This window comes from Dermacentor variabilis, chromosome 9, assembly GCF_050947875.1.
Source record: "Dermacentor variabilis isolate Ectoservices chromosome 9, ASM5094787v1, whole genome shotgun sequence".
NCBI classification, from domain to species: Eukaryota; Metazoa; Arthropoda; class Arachnida; order Ixodida; family Ixodidae; genus Dermacentor; species Dermacentor variabilis.
The window spans coordinates 7,984,512-8,002,945 of record NC_134576.1 but is presented as its reverse complement, the minus strand read 5'-3'; the positions used below and the strand labels follow the sequence as shown (position 1 = coordinate 8,002,945).

The 18,434-nt window shown below is 45.7% G+C and overlaps 1 non-coding gene across 1 annotated transcript; it reads right to left on the bottom strand.

The window, feature by feature from the left end:
* Positions 1 to 289: 289 nt before the first annotated feature.
* On the bottom strand, positions 290 to 362 carry TRNAS-CGA (transfer RNA serine (anticodon CGA)). Its single transcript has one exon. It is a non-coding gene; the product is annotated as a tRNA-Ser (tRNA).
* Positions 363 to 18,434: the final 18,072 nt, after the last annotated feature.

Here is an 18,434-nt window from a genome sequence, read left to right as displayed (position 1 = left end):
CCTCGTTGACGCAGGCGTCACGAGAAAGTGATCTTTACGGATGAAGGCAACTGGTCAATAACCTCACATATGCTACCTGAAGGCATCAATGTTGCCGGATTCGAGACCCTCGCTATGTAATAAACGAGAAGAAAGGGGGTTAACCGAGGGGCCCGATATTCATTAGTCATATCATGAGAAGCCAACAAGCACTGATAGCAAGGACAACATTGTGGAAATTAGTTGTGCCTAATAAATGGCATGAAGAAACGATAAATTATTAGAAATTAAAGCGGATGAAAAAACAACTTGCCGCAGGTGGGAACCGAACCCACAACCTTCGCATTTCGCGTGCGATGCTCTACCAATTGAGCTACCGCGGCGCTGTTTCCCCATCAACTTTCTTGGGTATTTATGTGTACTAGTAAAATCCTGGGAGTGTTAGCCAGCGCCACCACTCAGAGACCTTGGCGGCGGACGTGGAACGTCCTCGTTGACGCAGGCGTCACGAGAAAGTGATCTTTTTTTGTGAAGGCAACTGGTCAATAAACCCACATGTGCTACCTGAAGGCATCAATGTTGCCGGATTCGAGACCCTCGTTATGTAACAAACGAGAAGAAAGGGAGTTAACCGAGGGGCCCGATATTTATTAGTCATATCATCAGAAGCCAATAAGCACTGATCGCAAGGACAACATAGAGCAAATTAGTTGTGCTTAATAAATGGTATGAAGAAACGATGAATTATTAGAAATTATAGTCGATGAAAAAACAACTCGCCTCAGGCGGGAACCGAACCCACAACCTTCGCATTTCGCCTGCGATGCTCTACAAACTTAGCTACCGCGGCAATGTTTCCCCATCAACTTTCTTGGGTATTTATGCGTACTAGTAAACCCTGGGAGTGTTAGCCAGCGCCACCACTCATAGACATTGGCGGCGGACGTGGAATGTCCTCGTTGACGCAGGCGTCACGAGAAAGTGATCTTTTCGGATGAAGGCAACTGGTCAATAAACTCACATATGCTACCTGAAGGCATCAATGTTGCCGGATTCGAGACCCTCGTTATGTAATAAACCAGAAGAAAGGGGGTTAACCGAGGGGCCCGATATTTATTAGTCATATCATCAGAAGCCAACGAACACTGACACCAAAGAAAACATAGGAGAAATTAGTTGTGCCCAATGAATGGAATGAAGAAACGATAAATTAATAGAAATTAAAGTGGATGAAAAAAGAACTTGCCGCCGGTGCGAGCCGAACCCACAACCTTCGCATTTCGCGTGCGATGTCTAACCTATTGAGCTACCGCGGCGCTGTTTCCCCACCAACTTCCTTGGGTATTTATGTGTACTAGTAAAACCCTGGGAGAGTTAGCCAGGGCCACCACTCACAGACAGTGGCTGCGGACGTGGAATGTCCTCGTTGACGCAGGCGTCACGAGAAAGTGATCTTTTTGGGGGAAGGAAACTGGTGAATAAACCCACATATGCTACCTGAAGGCATCAATGTTGCCGGATTCGAGACCCTCGTTATGTAATAAACGAGAAGAAAGGGGGTTAACCGAGGGGCCCGATATTTATTAGTCATATAATGAGAAGCCAATAAGCACTGATCGCAATTACAACATAGAGGAAATTAGTTGTGCTTAATAAATGGTATGAAGAAACGATGAATTATTAGAAATTATAGTGGATGAAAAAACAACTCGCCTCAGGCGGGAACCGAACCCACAACCTTCGCATTTCGCCTGCGATGCTCTACAAACTTAGCTACCGCGGCAATGTTTCCCCATCAACTTTCTTGGGTATTTATGCGTACTAGTAAACCCTGGGAGTGTTAGCCAGCGCCACCACTCATAGACATTGGCGGCGGACGTGGAATGTCCTCGTTGACGGAGGCGTCACGAGAAAGTGATCTTTTCGGATGAAGGCAACTGGTCAATAAACCCACATATGCTACCTGAAGGCATCAATGTTGCCGGATTCGAGACCCTCGTTATGTAATAAACGAGAAGAAATGGAGTTAACCGAGGGGCCCGATATTTATTAGTCATATCATCGGAAGCCAACGAACACTGACGCCAAAGAAAACATAGGAGAAATTAGTTGTGCCCAATAAATGGAATGAAGAAACGATAAATTAATAGAAATTAAAGTGGATGAAAAAAGAACTTGCCGCAGGTGGGAGCCGAACCCACAACCTTCGCATTTCACGTGCGATGCCTAACCTATTGAGCTACCGCGGCGCTGTTTCCCCATCAGCTTCCTTGGGTATTTATGTGTACTAGTAAACCCTGGGAGTGTTAGCCAGCGCCACCACTCACAGACATTGGCGGCGGACGTGGAATGTCCTCGTTGACGCAGGCGTCACGAGAAAGTGATCTTTTTGGGGGAAGGAAACTGGTGAATAAACCCACATATGCTACCTGAAGGCATCAATGTTGCCGGATTCGAGACCCTCGTTATGTAATAAACGAGAAGAACGGGGGTTAACCGAGGGGCCCGATATTTATTAGTCATATAATGAGAAGCCAATAAGCACCGATCGCAATGACAACATAGAGGAAATTAGTTGTGCTTAATAAATGGTATGAAGAAAGGATGAATGATTAGAAATTGTAGTGGATGAAAAAACAACTCGCCTCAGGCGGGAACCGAACCCACAACCTTCGCATTTCGCCTGCGATGCTCTACAAACTTAGCTACCGCGTCAATGTTTCCCCATCAACTTTCTTGGGTATTTATGCGTACTAGTAAACCCTGGGAGTGTTAGCCAGCGCCACCACTCATAGACATTGGCGGCGGACGTGGAATGTCCTCGTTGACGCAGGCGTCACGAGAAAGTGATCTTTTCGGATGAAGGCAACTGGTCAATAAACTCACATATGCTACCTGAAGGCATCAATGTTGCCGGATTCGAGACCCTCGTTATGTAATAAACGGGAAGAAAGGGGGTTAACCGAGGGGCCCGATATTTATTAGGCATATCATCAGAAGCCAACAAACACTGACACCAAGAAAAACATACGAGAAATTAGTTGTGCTCAATTAATGGAATGAAGAAACGATAAATTATTAGAAATTAAAGTAGATGAAGAAACAACTTGCCACACGTGGGAACCGAACCCACAACCTTCGCATTTCGCGTGCGATGCTCCACCAATTGAGCTACCGAGGCGCTGTTTCCCCATCAACTTTCTTGGGTATTTATGTGTACCAGTAAAACCCTGAGAGTGTTAGCCAGCGCCACTACTCACAGGCATTGGCGGCGGACGTGGAACGTCCTCGTTGACGCAGGCGTCACGAGAAAGTGATCTTTTTGGGGGAAGGAAACTGGTGAATAAACCCACATATGCTACCTGAAGGCATCAATGTTGCCGGATTCGAGACCCTCGTTATGTAATAAACGAGTAGAACGGGGGTTAACCGAGGGGCCCGATATTTATTAGTCATATAATGAGAAGCCAATAAGCACCGATCGCAATGACAACATAGAGGAAATTAGTTGTGCTTAATAAATGGTATGAAGAAAGGATGAATGATTAGAAATTGTAGTGGATGAAAAAACAACTCGCCTCAGGCGGGAACCGAACCTACAACCTTCGCATTTCGCCTGCGATGCTCTACAAACTTAGCTACCGCGTCAATGTTTCCCCATCAACTTTCTTGGGTATTTATGCGTACTAGTAAACCCTGGGAGTGTTAGCCAGCGCCACCACTCATAGACATTGGCGGCGGACGTGGAATGTCCTCGTTGACGCAGGCGTCACGAGAAAGTGATCTTTTTGGATGAAGGCAACTGGTCAATAAACCCACATATGCTGCCTGAAGGCATCAATGTTGCCGGATTCGAGACCCTCGTTATGTAATAAACGAGAAGAAAGGGGTTAACCGAGGGGCCCGATATTTATTAGTTATATCATGAGAAGCCAACAAGCACTGACAGCAAGGAAAACATAGGAGAAATTAGTTGTGCTCAAAAAATGGAATGAAGAAACGATAAATTATTCGAAATTAAAGTGGATGAAAAACCAACTCGCCGCAGGCGGGAACCGAACCCACAACCATCGCATTTCGCCTGCGATGCTCTACAAACTCAGCTACCGCGGCAATGTTTCCCCATCAACTTTCTTGGGTATTTATGTGTACTAGTAAAACCCTGGGAGTGTTAGCCAGCGCCACCACTCACAGACCTTGGTGGAGGACGTGGAATGTCCTCGTTGACGGAGGCGTCACGAGAGAGTGATCTTTTTGGGTGAAGAGGACTTGTCAATAAACCCACATGTGCTACCTGAAGGCATCAATCTTGCCGGATTCGAGACCCTCGTTATGTTATAAACGAGAAGAAAGGTGGTTAAACGAGGGGCCCGATATTTATTAGTCATATCATGAGAAGCCAACAAGCACTGATAGCAAGTACAACATAGGGGAAATTAGTTGTGCCTAATAAATGGTATGAAGAAACGATAAATTATTAGAAATTAAAGCGAATGAAAAAACAACTCGCCTCAGGCGGGAACCGAGCCCACAACCATCGCATTTCGCGTGCGATGCTCCACCAATTGAGTTACCGCGGCGTTGTTTCCCCATCATCTTTCTTGGGTATTTATGTGTACTAGTAAACCCTGGGAGTGTTAGCCAGCGCCACCACTCACAGACATTGGCGGCGGATGTGGAAGATCCTCGTTGACGCAGGCGTCACGAGAAAGTGATCTTTTCGGATGAAGGCAACTGGTCAATAAACTCACATATGCTACCTGAAGGCATCAATGTTGCCGGATTCGAGACCCTCGTTATGTAATAAACGAGAAGAAAGGGGGTTAACCGAGGGGCCCGATATTTATTAGGCATATCATCAGAAGCCAACAAACACTGACACCAAGAAAAACATACGAGAAATTAGTTGTGCTCAATTAATGGAATGAAGAAACGATAAATTATTAGAAATTAAAGTAGATGAAGAAACTACTTGCCACACGTGGGAACCGAACCCACAACCTTCGCATTTCGCGTGCGATGCTCCACCAATTGAGCTACCGAGGCGCTGTTTCCCCATCAACTTTCTTGGGTATTTATGTGTACCAGTAAAACCCTGAGAGTGTTAGCCAGCGCCACTACTCGCAGGCATTGGCGGCGGACGTGGAACGTCCTCGTTGACGCAGGCGTCACGAGAAAGTGATCTTTTTGAGGGAATGAAACTGGTCAATAAACCCACATATGCTACCTGAAGGCATCAATGTTGCCGGATTCGAGACCCTCGTTATGTAATAGACGAGAAGAAAGGGAGTTAACCGAGGGGCCCGATATTTATTAGTCATATCATGAGAAGCCAACAAGCACTGACAGCAAGGACAACATTGTGGAAATTAGTTGTGCCTAATAAATGAAATGAAGAAACGATAAATTAATAGAAATTAAAGTGGATGAAAAAAGAACTTGCTGCAGGGGGGAGCCGAACCCACAACCATCGCATTTCGCGTGCGATGCCTAACCTATTGAGTTACAGCGGCGCTGTTTCCCGATCAACTTTCTTGGGTATTTATGTGTACTAGTAAAATCCTGGGATGTGTTAGCCAGCGCCACCACTCATAGACATTGGCGGCGGACGTGGAACGTCCTCGTTGCCGCTGGCGTCACGTGAACGTGATCTTTTTGGGGGAAGGAAACTGGAGAATAAACCCACATATGCTACCTGAAGGCATCAATGTTGCCGGATTCGCGACCCTCGTTATGTCATAAACGAGAAGAAAGGGGGTTAACCGAGGCGCCCGATATTTATTAGTAATCATCAGAAGCCAACAAACACTGACACCAAGGAAAACATAGGAGAAATTAGTTGTGCTCAATAAATGAAATGAAGAAACGATAAATTAATAGAAATTAAAGTGGATGAAAAAAGAACTTGCTGCAGGGGGGAGCCGAACCCACAACCATCGCATTTCGCGTGCGATGCCTAACCTATTGAGTTACCGCGGCGCTGTTTCCCGATCAACTTTCTTGGGTATTTATGTGTACTAGTAAAATCCTGGGATGTGTTAGCCAGCGCCACCACTCATAGACATTGGCGGCGGACGTGGAACGTCCTCGTTGACGCAGGCGTCACGAGAAAGTGACCTTTTTGGATGAAGGCAACTGGTCAATAAACCCACATATGCTAACTGAAGGCATCAATGTTGCCGGATTCGAGACCCTCGTTATGTAATAAACGAGAAGAACGGGGGTTAACCGAGGGGCCCGATATTTATTAGTCATATAATGAGAAGCCAAAAGCACTGATCGCAAGGAGAACATAGAGGAAATTAGTTGTGCTCAATAAATGGTATGAAGAAACGATGAATTATTAGAAATTAAAGTGGATGAAAAAACAACTTGCCGCAGGCGGGAACCGAACCCACAACCTTCGCATTTCGCCTGCGATGCTCTACAAACTTAGCTACCGCGGCAATGTTTCCCCATCAACTTTCTTGGGTATTTATGTGTACTAGTAAACCCTGGGAGTGTTAGCCAGCGCCACTACTCACAGACATTGGCGGCGGACGTGGAACGTCCTCGTTGACGCAGGCGTCACGAGAAAGTGATCTTTTTGGATGAAGGCAACTGGTCAATAAACTCACATATGCTACCTGAAGGCATCAATGTTGCCGGATTCGAGACCCTCGTTATGTAATAAACGAGAAGAAAGGGGGTTAACCGAGGGGCCCGATATTTATTAGTCATATCATCAGAAGCCAACAAACACTGACACCAAGGAAAACATAGGAGAAATTAGTTGTGCTCAATAAATGAAATGAAGAAACGATAAATTAATAGAAATTAAAGTGGATGAAAAAAGAACTTGCTGCAGGGGGGAGCCGAACCCACAACCATCGCATTTCGCGTGCGATGCCTAACCTATTGAGCTACTGCGGCGCTGTTTCCCGATCAACTTTCTTGGGTATTTATGTGTACTAGTAAAATCCTGGGATGTGTTAGCCAGCGTCACCACTCATAGACCTTGGCGGCGGACGAGGAATGTCCTCGTTGACGCAGGCGTCACGAGAAACTGATCTTTTTGGGTGAAGGCAACTGGTCAATAAACCCACATATGCTACCTGAAGGCATCAATGTTGCCGGATTCGAGACCCTCGTTATGTAATAAACGAGAAGAAAGGGAGTTAACCGAGGGGCCCGATATTTATTAGTCATATCATGAGAAGCCGACAAGCACTGACACCAAGGACAACATAGGAGAAATTAGTTGTGCTCAATAAATGGAATGAAGAAACTATAAATTAATAGAAATTATAGTGGATTAAAAAACAACTTGCCGCAGGTGGGAGCCGAACCCACAACCTTCGCATTTCGCGTGCGATGCTCTACCAATTGAGCTACCGTGGCGCTGTTTCCCCATCAACTTTCTTGGGTATTTATGTGTACTAGTAAACCCTGGGATTGCTAGCCAGCGCCACCACTCATAGACCTTGGCGGCGGACGAGGAATGTCCTCGTTGATGCAGGCGTCACGAGAAAGTGATCTTTTTGGGGGAAGGCAACTGGTCAATAAACCCACATATGCTACCTGAAGGCATCAATGTTGCCGGATTCGAGACCCTCGTTATGTAATAAACGAGAAGAAAGGGGGTTAACCGAGGGGCCCGATATTTATTAGTCATATCATCAGAAGCCAACAAACACTGACACCAAGGAAAACATAGGAGAAATTAGTTGTGCTCAATAAATGAAATGAAGAAACGATAAATTAATAGAAATTAAAGTGGATGAAAAAAGAACTTGCTGCAGGGGGGAGCCGAACCCACAACCATCGCATTTCGCGTGCGATGCCTAACCTATTGAGTTACAGCGGCGCTGTTTCCCGATCAACTTTCTTGGGTATTTATGTGTACTAGTAAAATCCTGGGATGTGTTAGCCAGCGCCACCACTCATAGACATTGGCGGCGGACGTGGAACGTCCTCGTTGCCGCTGGCGTCACGTGAACGTGATCTTTTTGGGGGAAGGAAACTGGTGAATAAACCCACATATGCTACCTGAAGGCATCAATGTTGCCGGATTGGCGACCCTCGTTATGTAATAAACGAGAAGAAAGGGGGTTAACCGAGGGGCCCGATATTTATTAGTAATCATCAGAAGCCAACAAACACTGACACCAAGGAAAACATAGGAGAAATTATTTGTGCTCAATAAATGAAATGAAGAAACGATAAATTAATAGAAATTAAAGTGGATGAAAAAAGAACTTGCTGCAGGGGGGAGCCGAACCCACAACCATCGCATTTCGCGTGCGATGCCTAACCTATTGAGTTACCGCGGCGCTGTTTCCCGATCAACTTTCTTGGGTATTTATGTGTACTAGTAAAATCCTGGGATGTGTTAGCCAGCGCCACCACTCATAGACATTGGCGGCGGACGTGGAACGTCCTCGTTGCCGCTGGCGTCACGTGAACGTGTTCTTTTTGGTGGAAGGAAACTGGTGAATAAACCCACATATGCTACCTGAAGGCATCAATGTAGCCCGATTCGCGACCCTCGTTATGTAATAAACGAGAAGAAAGGGGGTTAACCGAGGGGCCCGATATTTATTAGTCATATGATGAGAAGCCAACAAGCACTGATAGCAAGGAAAACATATGGGAAATTAGTTGTGCTCAATAAATGGAATGAAGAAACGATAAATTAATAGAAAAATAAGTCGATGAAGAAACAACTCGCCTCAGGCGGGAACCGAACCCACAACCTTCGCATTTCGCCTGCGATGCTGTACAAACTTAGCTACCGCGGCAATGTTTCCCCATCAACTTTCTTGGGTATTTATGTGTACTAGTAAACCCTGGGAGTGTTAGCCAGCGCCACCACTCATAGACATTCGCGGCGGACGTGGAATGTCCTCGTTGACGCAGGCGTCACGAGAAAGTGATCTTTTTGGATGAAGGCAACTGGTCAATAAACTCACATATGCTACCTGAAGGCATCAATGTTGCCGGATTCGAGACCCTCGTTATGTAATAAATGAGAAGAAAGGGAGTTAACCGAGGGGCCCGATATTTATTAGTCATATCATCAGAAGCCAACAAACACTGACACCGAGGAAAACGTAGGAGAAATTAGTTGTTCTTAATAAATGAAATGAAGAAACGATAAATTAATAGAAATTAAAGTGGATGAAAAAAGAACTTGCTGCAGGGGGGAGCCGAACCCACAACCTTCGCATTTCGCGTGCGATGCTCTACCAATTGAGCTACCGTGGCGCTGTTTCCCCATCAACTTTCTTGGGTATTTATGTGTACTAGTAAACCCTGGGATTGTTAGCCAGCGCCACTGCTCATAGACCTTGGCGGCGGACGTGGAATGTCCTCGTCGACGCAGGCGTCACGAGAAAGTGATCTTTTTGGGTGAAGAGAACTGGTGAATAAACCCACATGTGCTAACTGAAGGCATCAATGTTGCCGGATTCGAGACCCTCGTTATGTAATAAACGAGAAGAACGGGGGTTAACCGAGGGGCCCGATATTTATTAGTCATATAATGAGAAGCCAAAAGCACTGATCGCAAGGAGAACATAGAGGAAATTAGTTGTGCTCAATAAATGGTATGAAGAAACGATGAATTATTAGAAATTAAAGCGGATGAAAAAACAACTTGCCGCAGGCGGGAACCGAACCCACAACCTTCGCATTTCGCCTGCGATGCTCTACAAACTTAGCTACCGCGGCAATGTTTCCCCATCAACTTTCTTGGGTATTTATGTGTACTAGTAAACCCTGGGAGTGTTAGCCAGCGCCACTACTCACAGACATTGGCGGCGGACGTGGAACGTCCTCGTTGACGCAGGCGTCACGAGAAAGTGATCTTTTTGGATGAAGGCAACTGGTCAATAAACTCACATATGCTACCTGAAGGCATCAATGTTGCCGGATTCGAGACCCTCGTTATGTAATAAACGAGAAGAAAGGGGGTTAACCGAGGGGCCCGATATTTATTAGTCATATCATCAGAAGCCAACAAACACTGACACCAAGGAAAACATAGGAGAAATTAGTTGTGCTCAATAAATGAAATGAAGAAACGATAAATTAATAGAAATTAAAGTGGATGAAAAAAGAACTTGCTGCAGGGGGGAGCCGAACCCACAACCATCGCATTTCGCGTGCGATGCCTAACCTATTGAGCTACTGCGGCGCTGTTTCCCGATCAACTTTCTTGGGTATTTATGTGTACTAGTAAAATCCTGGGATGTGTTAGCCAGCGTCACCACTCATAGACCTTGGCGGCGGACGAGGAATGTCCTCGTTGACGCAGGCGTCACGAGAAACTGATCTTTTTGGGTGAAGGCAACTGGTCAATAAACCCACATATGCTACCTGAAGGCATCAATGTTGCCGGATTCGAGACCCTCGTTATGTAATAAACGAGAAGAAAGGGAGTTAACCGAGGGGCCCGATATTTATTAGTCATATCATGAGAAGCCGACAAGCACTGACACCAAGGACAACATAGGAGAAATTAGTTGTGCTCAATAAATGGAATGAAGAAACTATAAATTAATAGAAATTATAGTGGATTAAAAAACAACTTGCCGCAGGTGGGAGCCGAACCCACAACCTTCGCATTTCGCGTGCGATGCTCTACCAATTGAGCTACCGTGGCGCTGTTTCCCCATCAACTTTCTTGGGTATTTATGTGTACTAGTAAACCCTGGGATTGCTAGCCAGCGCCACCACTCATAGACCTTGGCGGCGGACGAGGAATGTCCTCGTTGATGCAGGCGTCACGAGAAAGTGATCTTTTTGGGGGAAGGCAACTGGTCAATAAACCCACATATGCTACCTGAAGGCATCAATGTTGCCGGATTCGAGACCCTCGTTATGTAATAAACGAGAAGAAAGGGGGTTAACCGAGGGGCCCGATATTTATTAGTCATATCATCAGAAGCCAACAAACACTGACACCAAGGAAAACATAGGAGAAATTAGTTGTGCTCAATAAATGAAATGAAGAAACGATAAATTAATAGAAATTAAAGTGGATGAAAAAAGAACTTGCTGCAGGGGGGAGCCGAACCCACAACCATCGCATTTCGCGTGCGATGCCTAACCTATTGAGTTACAGCGGCGCTGTTTCCCGATCAACTTTCTTGGGTATTTATGTGTACTAGTAAAATCCTGGGATGTGTTAGCCAGCGCCACCACTCATAGACATTGGCGGCGGACGTGGAACGTCCTCGTTGCCGCTGGCGTCACGTGAACGTGATCTTTTTGGGGGAAGGAAACTGGTGAATAAACCCACATATGCTACCTGAAGGCATCAATGTTGCCGGATTCGCGACCCTCGTTATGTAATAAACGAGAAGAAAGGGGGTTAACCGAGGGGCCCGATATTTATTAGTAATCATCAGAAGCCAACAAACACTGACACCAAGGAAAACATAGGAGAAATTATTTGTGCTCAATAAATGAAATGAAGAAACGATAAATTAATAGAAATTAAAGTGGATGAAAAAAGAACTTGCTGCAGGGGGGAGCCGAACCCACAACCATCGCATTTCGCGTGCGATGCCTAACCTATTGAGTTACCGCGGCGCTGTTTCCCGATCAACTTTCTTGGGTATTTATGTGTACTAGTAAAATCCTGGGATGTGTTAGCCAGCGCCACCACTCATAGACATTGGCGGCGGACGTGGAACGTCCTCGTTGCCGCTGGCGTCACGTGAACGTGTTCTTTTTGGTGGAAGGAAACTGGTGAATAAACCCACATATGCTACCTGAAGGCATCAATGTAGCCCGATTCGCGACCCTCGTTATGTAATAAACGAGAAGAAAGGGGGTTAACCGAGGGGCCCGATATTTATTAGTCATATGATGAGAAGCCAACAAGCACTGATAGCAAGGAAAACATATGGGAAATTAGTTGTGCTCAATAAATGGAATGAAGAAACGATAAATTAATAGAAAAATAAGTCGATGAAGAAACAACTCGCCTCAGGCGGGAACCGAACCCACAACCTTCGCATTTCGCCTGCGATGCTGTACAAACTTAGCTACCGCGGCAATGTTTCCCCATCAACTTTCTTGGGTATTTATGTGTACTAGTAAACCCTGGGAGTGTTAGCCAGCGCCACCAATCATAGACATTCGCGGCGGACGTGGAATGTCCTCGTTGACGCAGGCGTCACGAGAAAGTGATCTTTTTGGATGAAGGCAACTGGTCAATAAACTCACATATGCTACCTGAAGGCATCAATGTTGCCGGATTCGAGACCCTCGTTATGTAATAAATGAGAAGAAAGGGAGTTAACCGAGGGGCCCGATATTTATTAGTCATATCATCAGAAGCCAACAAACACTGACACCGAGGAAAACGTAGGAGAAATTAGTTGTTCTTAATAAATGAAATGAAGAAACGATAAATTAATAGAAATTAAAGTGGATGAAAAAAGAACTTGCTGCAGGGGGGGCCGAACCCACAACCTTCGCATTTCGCGTGCGATGCTCTACCAATTGAGCTACCGTGGCGCTGTTTCCCCATCAACTTTCTTGGGTATTTATGTGTACTAGTAAACCCTGGGATTGTTAGCCAGCGCCACTGCTCATAGACCTTGGCGGCGGACGTGGAATGTCCTCGTCGACGCAGGCGTCACGAGAAAGTGATCTTTTTGGGTGAAGAGAACTGGTGAATAAACCCACATGTGCTAACTGAAGGCATCAATGTTGCCGGATTCGAGACCCTCGTTATGTAATAAACGAGAAGAACGGGGGTTAACCGAGGGGCCCGATATTTATTAGTCATATAATGAGAAGCCAAAAGCACTGATCGCAAGGAGAACATAGAGGAAATTAGTTGTGCTCAATAAATGGTATGAAGAAACGATGAATTATTAGAAATTAAAGCGGATGAAAAAACAACTTGCCGCAGGCGGGAACCGAACCCACAACCTTCGCATTTCGCCTGCGATGCTCTACAAACTTAGCTACCGCGGCAATGTTTCCCCATCAACTTTCTTGGGTATTTATGTGTACTAGTAAACCCTGGGAGTGTTAGCCAGCGCCACTACTCACAGACATTGGCGGCGGACGTGGAACGTCCTCGTTGACGCAGGCGTCACGAGAAAGTGATCTTTTTGGATGAAGGCAACTGGTCAATAAACTCACATATGCTACCTGAAGGCATCAATGTTGCCGGATTCGAGACCCTCGTTATGTAATAAACGAGAAGAAAGGGGGTTAACCGAGGGGCCCGATATTTATTAGTCATATCATCAGAAGCCAACAAACACTGACACCAAGGAAAACATAGGAGAAATTAGTTGTGCTCAATAAATGAAATGAAGAAACGATAAATTAATAGAAATTAAAGTGGATGAAAAAAGAACTTGCTGCAGGGGGGAGCCGAACCCACAACCATCGCATTTCGCGTGCGATGCCTAACCTATTGAGCTACCGCGGCGCTGTTTCCCGATCAACTTTCTTGGGTATTTATGTGTACTAGTAAAATCCTGGGATGTGTTAGCCAGCGCCACCACTCATAGACCTTGGCGGCGGACGTGGAATGTCCTCGTTGACGCAGGCGTCACGAGAAACTGATCTTTTTGGGTGAAGGCAACTGGTCAATAAACCCACATATGCTACCTGAAGGCATCAATGTTGCCGGATTCGAGACCCTCGTTATGTAATAAACGAGAAGAAAGGGAGTTAACCGAGGGGCCCGATATTTATTAGTCATATCATGAGAAGCCGACAAGCACTGACACCAAGGACAACATAGGAGAAATTAGTTGTGCTCAATAAATGGAATGAAGAAACTATAAATTAATAGAAATTATAGTGGATTAAAAAACAACTTGCCGCAGGTGGGAGCCGAACCCACAACCTTCGCATTTCGCGTGCGATGCTCTACCAATTGAGCTACCGTGGCGCTGTTTCCCCATCATCTTTCTTGGGTATTTATGTGTACTAGTAAACCCTGGGATTGCTAGCCAGCGCCACCACTCATAGACCTTGGCGGCGGACGAGGAATGTCCTCGTTGACGCAGGCGTCACGAGAAAGTGATCTTTTTGGATGAAGGCAACTGGTCAATAAACCCAGATATGCTACCTAAAGGCATCAATGTTGCCGGATTCGAGACCCTCGTTATGTAATAAACGAGAAGAAAGGGGGTTAACCAAGGGGCCGGATATTTATTAGTCATATCATCAGAAGCCAACAAACACTGACACCAAGGAAAACATAGGAGAAATTAGTTGTGCTCAATAAATGGAATGAAGAAACGATAAATTAATAGAAATTAAAGTGGATGAAAAAAGAACTTGCCGCAGCTGGGAGCCGAACCCACAACCTTCGCATTTCGCGTGCGATGTCTGACCTATTGAGCTACCGCGGCGCTGTTTCCCCATCAACTTTCTTGGGTATTTATGTATACCAGTAAAAACCTGGGAGTGTTAGCCAGCGCCACCACTCACAGACCTTGGCGGCGGACGTGGAACGTCCTCGTTGCCGCTGGCGTCACGTGAACGTGATCTTTTTGGGGGAAGGAGACTGGTGAATAAACCCACATATGCTACCTGAAGGCATCAATGTAGCCGGATTCGCGACCCTCGTTATGTAATAAACGAGAAGAAAGGGGGTTAACCGAGGGGCCCGATATTTATTAGTCATATCATGAGAAGCCAACAAGCACTGATAGCAAGGAAAACATATGGGAAATTAGTTGTGCTCAATAAATGGAATGAAGAAACGATAAATTAATAGAAATTAAAGCGGATGAAAAAAGAACTTGCCGCAGGTGGGAGCTGAACCCACAACCTTCGCATTTCGCGTGCGATGCCTAACCTATTGAGCTACCGCGGCGCTGTTTCCCCATCAACTTTCTTGGGTATTTATGTATACCAGTAAAAACCTGGGAGTGTTAGCCAGCGCCACCACTCACAGACCTTGGCGGCGGACGTGGAACGTCCTCGTTGCCGCTGACGTCACGAGAACGTGATCTATTTGGGGGAAGGAAACTGGTGAATAAACCCACTTATGCTACCTGAAGGCATCAATGTTGCCGGATTCGAGACCCTCTTTATGTAATAAACGAGAAGAACGGGGGTTAACCGAGGGGCCCGATATTTATTAGTCATATCATCAGAAGCCAACAAACACTGACACCAAGAAAAACATAGGAGAAATTAGTTGTGCTCAATTAATGGAATGAAGAAACGATAAATTATTAGAAAAATAAGTAGATGAAGAAACAACTCGCCTCAGGCGGGAACCGAACCCACAACCTTCGCATTTCGACTGCGATGCTGTACAAACTTAGCTACCGCGGCAATGTTTCCCCATCAACATTCTTGGGTATTTATGTGTACTAGTAAACCCTGGGAGTGTTAGCCAGCGCCAGCACTCATAGACATTCGCGGCGGACGTGGAATGTCCTCGTTGACGCAGGCGTCACGAGAAAGTGATCTTTTTGGATGAAGGCAACTGGTCAATAAACTCACATATGCTACCTGAAGGCATCAATGTTGCCGGATTCGAGACCCTCGTTATGTAATAAACGAGAAGAAAGGGGGTTAACCGAGGGGCCCAATATTTATTAGCCATATCATCAGAAGCCAACAAACACTGACACCAAGAAAAACATAGGAGAAATTAGATGTGCTCAATTAATGGAATGAAGAAACAATAAATTATAAGAAAAAAGTAGATGAAGAAACAACTTGCCACACGTGGGAACCGAACCCACAACCTTCGCATTTCGCGTGCGATACTCCACCAATTGAGCTACCGCGGCGCTTTTTCCCCATCAACTTTCTTGGGTATTTACGTGTACCAGTAAAACCCTGGGAGTGTTAGCCAGTGCCACTACTCACAGGCATTGGCGGCGGACGTGGAACGTCCTCGTTGCCGCTGACGTCACGAGAACGTGATCTTTTTGGGGGAGGGAAACTGGTCAATAAACCCACATATGCTACCTGAAGGCATCAATGTTGCCGGATTCGAGACCCTCGTTATGTAATAAACGAGAAGAAAGGGGGTTAACCGAGGGGCCCGATATTTATTAGTCATATCATCAGAAGCCAACAAACACTGACACCAAGGAAAACATAGGAGAAATTAGTTGTGCTCAATAAATGGAATGAAGAAACGATAAATTAATAGAAATTAAAGTGGATGAAAAAAGAACTTGCCGCAGGTGGGAGCCGAACCCGCAACCTTCGCATTTCGCGTGCGATGCCTAACCTATTGAGCTACCGCGGCGCTGTTTCCCCATCAACTTTCTTGGGTATTTATGTGTACTAGTAAAATCCTGGGATGTGTTAGCCAGCGCCACCACTCATAGACCTTGGCGGCGGACGTGGAATGTCCTCGTTGACGCAGGCGTCACGAGAAACTGATCTTTTTGGGTGAAGGCAACTGGTCAATAAACCCACATATGCTACCTGAAGGCATCAATGTTGCCGGATTCGAGACCCTCGTTATGTAATAAACGAGAAGAAAGGGAGTTAACCGAGGGGCCCGATATTTATTAGTCATATCATGAGAAGCGAACAAGCACTGACACCAAGGACAACATAGGAGAAATTAGTTGTGCTCAATAAATGGAATGAAGAAACTATAAATTAATAGAAATTATAGTGGATTAAAAAACAACTTGCCGCAGGTGGGAGCCGAACCCACAACCTTCGCATTTCGCGTGCGATGCTCTACCAATTGAGCTACCGTGGCGCTGTTTCCCCATCAACTTTCTTGGGTATTTATGTGTACTAGTAAACCCTGGGATTGCTAGCCAGCGCCACCACTCATAGACCTTGGCGGCGGACGAGGAATGTCCTCGTTGACGCAGGCGTCACGAGAAAGTGATCTTTTTGGATGAAGGCAACTGGTCAATAAACCCACATATGCTACCTGAAGGCATCAATGTTGCCGGATTCGAGACCCTCGTTATGTAATAAACGAGAAGAAAGGGGGTTAACCGAGGGGCCCGATATTTATTAGTCATATCATCAGAAGCCGACAAACACTGACACCAAGGAAAACATAGGAGAAATTAGTTGTGCTTAATAAATGGAATGAAGAAACTATAAATTAATAGAAATTATAGTGGAATAAAAAACAACTTGCCGCAGGTGGGAGCCGAACCCACAATCTTCGCATTTCGCGTGCGATGCTCTACCAATTGAGCTACCGTGGCGCTGTTTCCCCATCAACTATCTTGGGTATTTATGTGTACTAGTAAACCCTGGGATTGCTAGCCAGCGCCACCACTCAGAGACCTTGGCGGCGGACGAGGAATGTCCTCGTTGTCGCAGGCGTCACGAGAAAGTGATCTTTTTGGATGAAGGTAACTGGTCAATAAACCCACATATGCTACCTAAAGGCATCAATGTTGCCGGATTCGAGACCCTCGTTATGTAATAAACGAGAAGAAAGGGGGTTAACCAAGGGGCCCGATATTTATTAGTCATATCATCAGAAGCCAACAAGCACTGACAGTAAGGACAACATTGGGGAAATTAGTTGTGCTCAATAAATGGAATGAAGAAACGATAAATTAATAGAAATTAAAGTGGATGAAAAAAGAACTTGCCGCAGCTGGGAGCCGAACCCACAACCTTCGCATTTCGCGTGCGATGCCTAACCTATTGAGCTACCGCGGCGCTGTTTCCCCATCAACTTTCTTGGGTATTTATGTATACCAGTAAAAACCTGGGAGTGTTAGCCAGCGCCACCACTCACAGACCTTGGCGGCGGACGTGGAACGTCCTCGTTGCCGCTGGCGTCACGTGAACGTGATCTTTTTGGGGGAAGGAAACTGGTGAATAAACCCACATATGCTACCTGAAGGCATCAATGTAGCCGGATTCGCGACCCTCGTTATGTAATAAACGAGAAGAAAGGGGGTTAACCGAGGGGCCCGATATTTATTAGTCATATCATGAGAAGCCAACAAGCACTGATAGCAAGGAAAACATATGGGAAATTAGTTGTGCTCAATAAATGGAATGAAGAAACTATAAATTAATAGATTATAGTGGATTAAAAAACAACTTGCCGCAGGTGGGAGCCGAACCCACAACCTTCGCATTTCGCGTGCGATGCCTAACCTATTGAGCTACCGCGGCGCTGTTTCCCCATCAACTTTCTTGGGTATTTATGTGTGCTAGTAAAATCCTGGGAGTGTTAGCCAGCGCCACCACTCACTGACCTTGGCGGTGGACGTGGAACGTCCTCGTTGCCGCAGGCGTCACAAGAACGTGATCTTTTTGGGGGAAGAAAACTGGTGAATAAACCCACATATGCTACCTGAAGGCATCAATGTTGCCGGATTCGAGACCCTCGTTATGTAATAAACGAGAAGAAAGGGGGTTAACCGAGGGGCCCTATATTTATTAGTCGTATCATGAGAAGCCAACAAGCACTGACACCAAGGACAACATAGGAGAAATTAGTTGTGCTTAATAAATGGAATGAA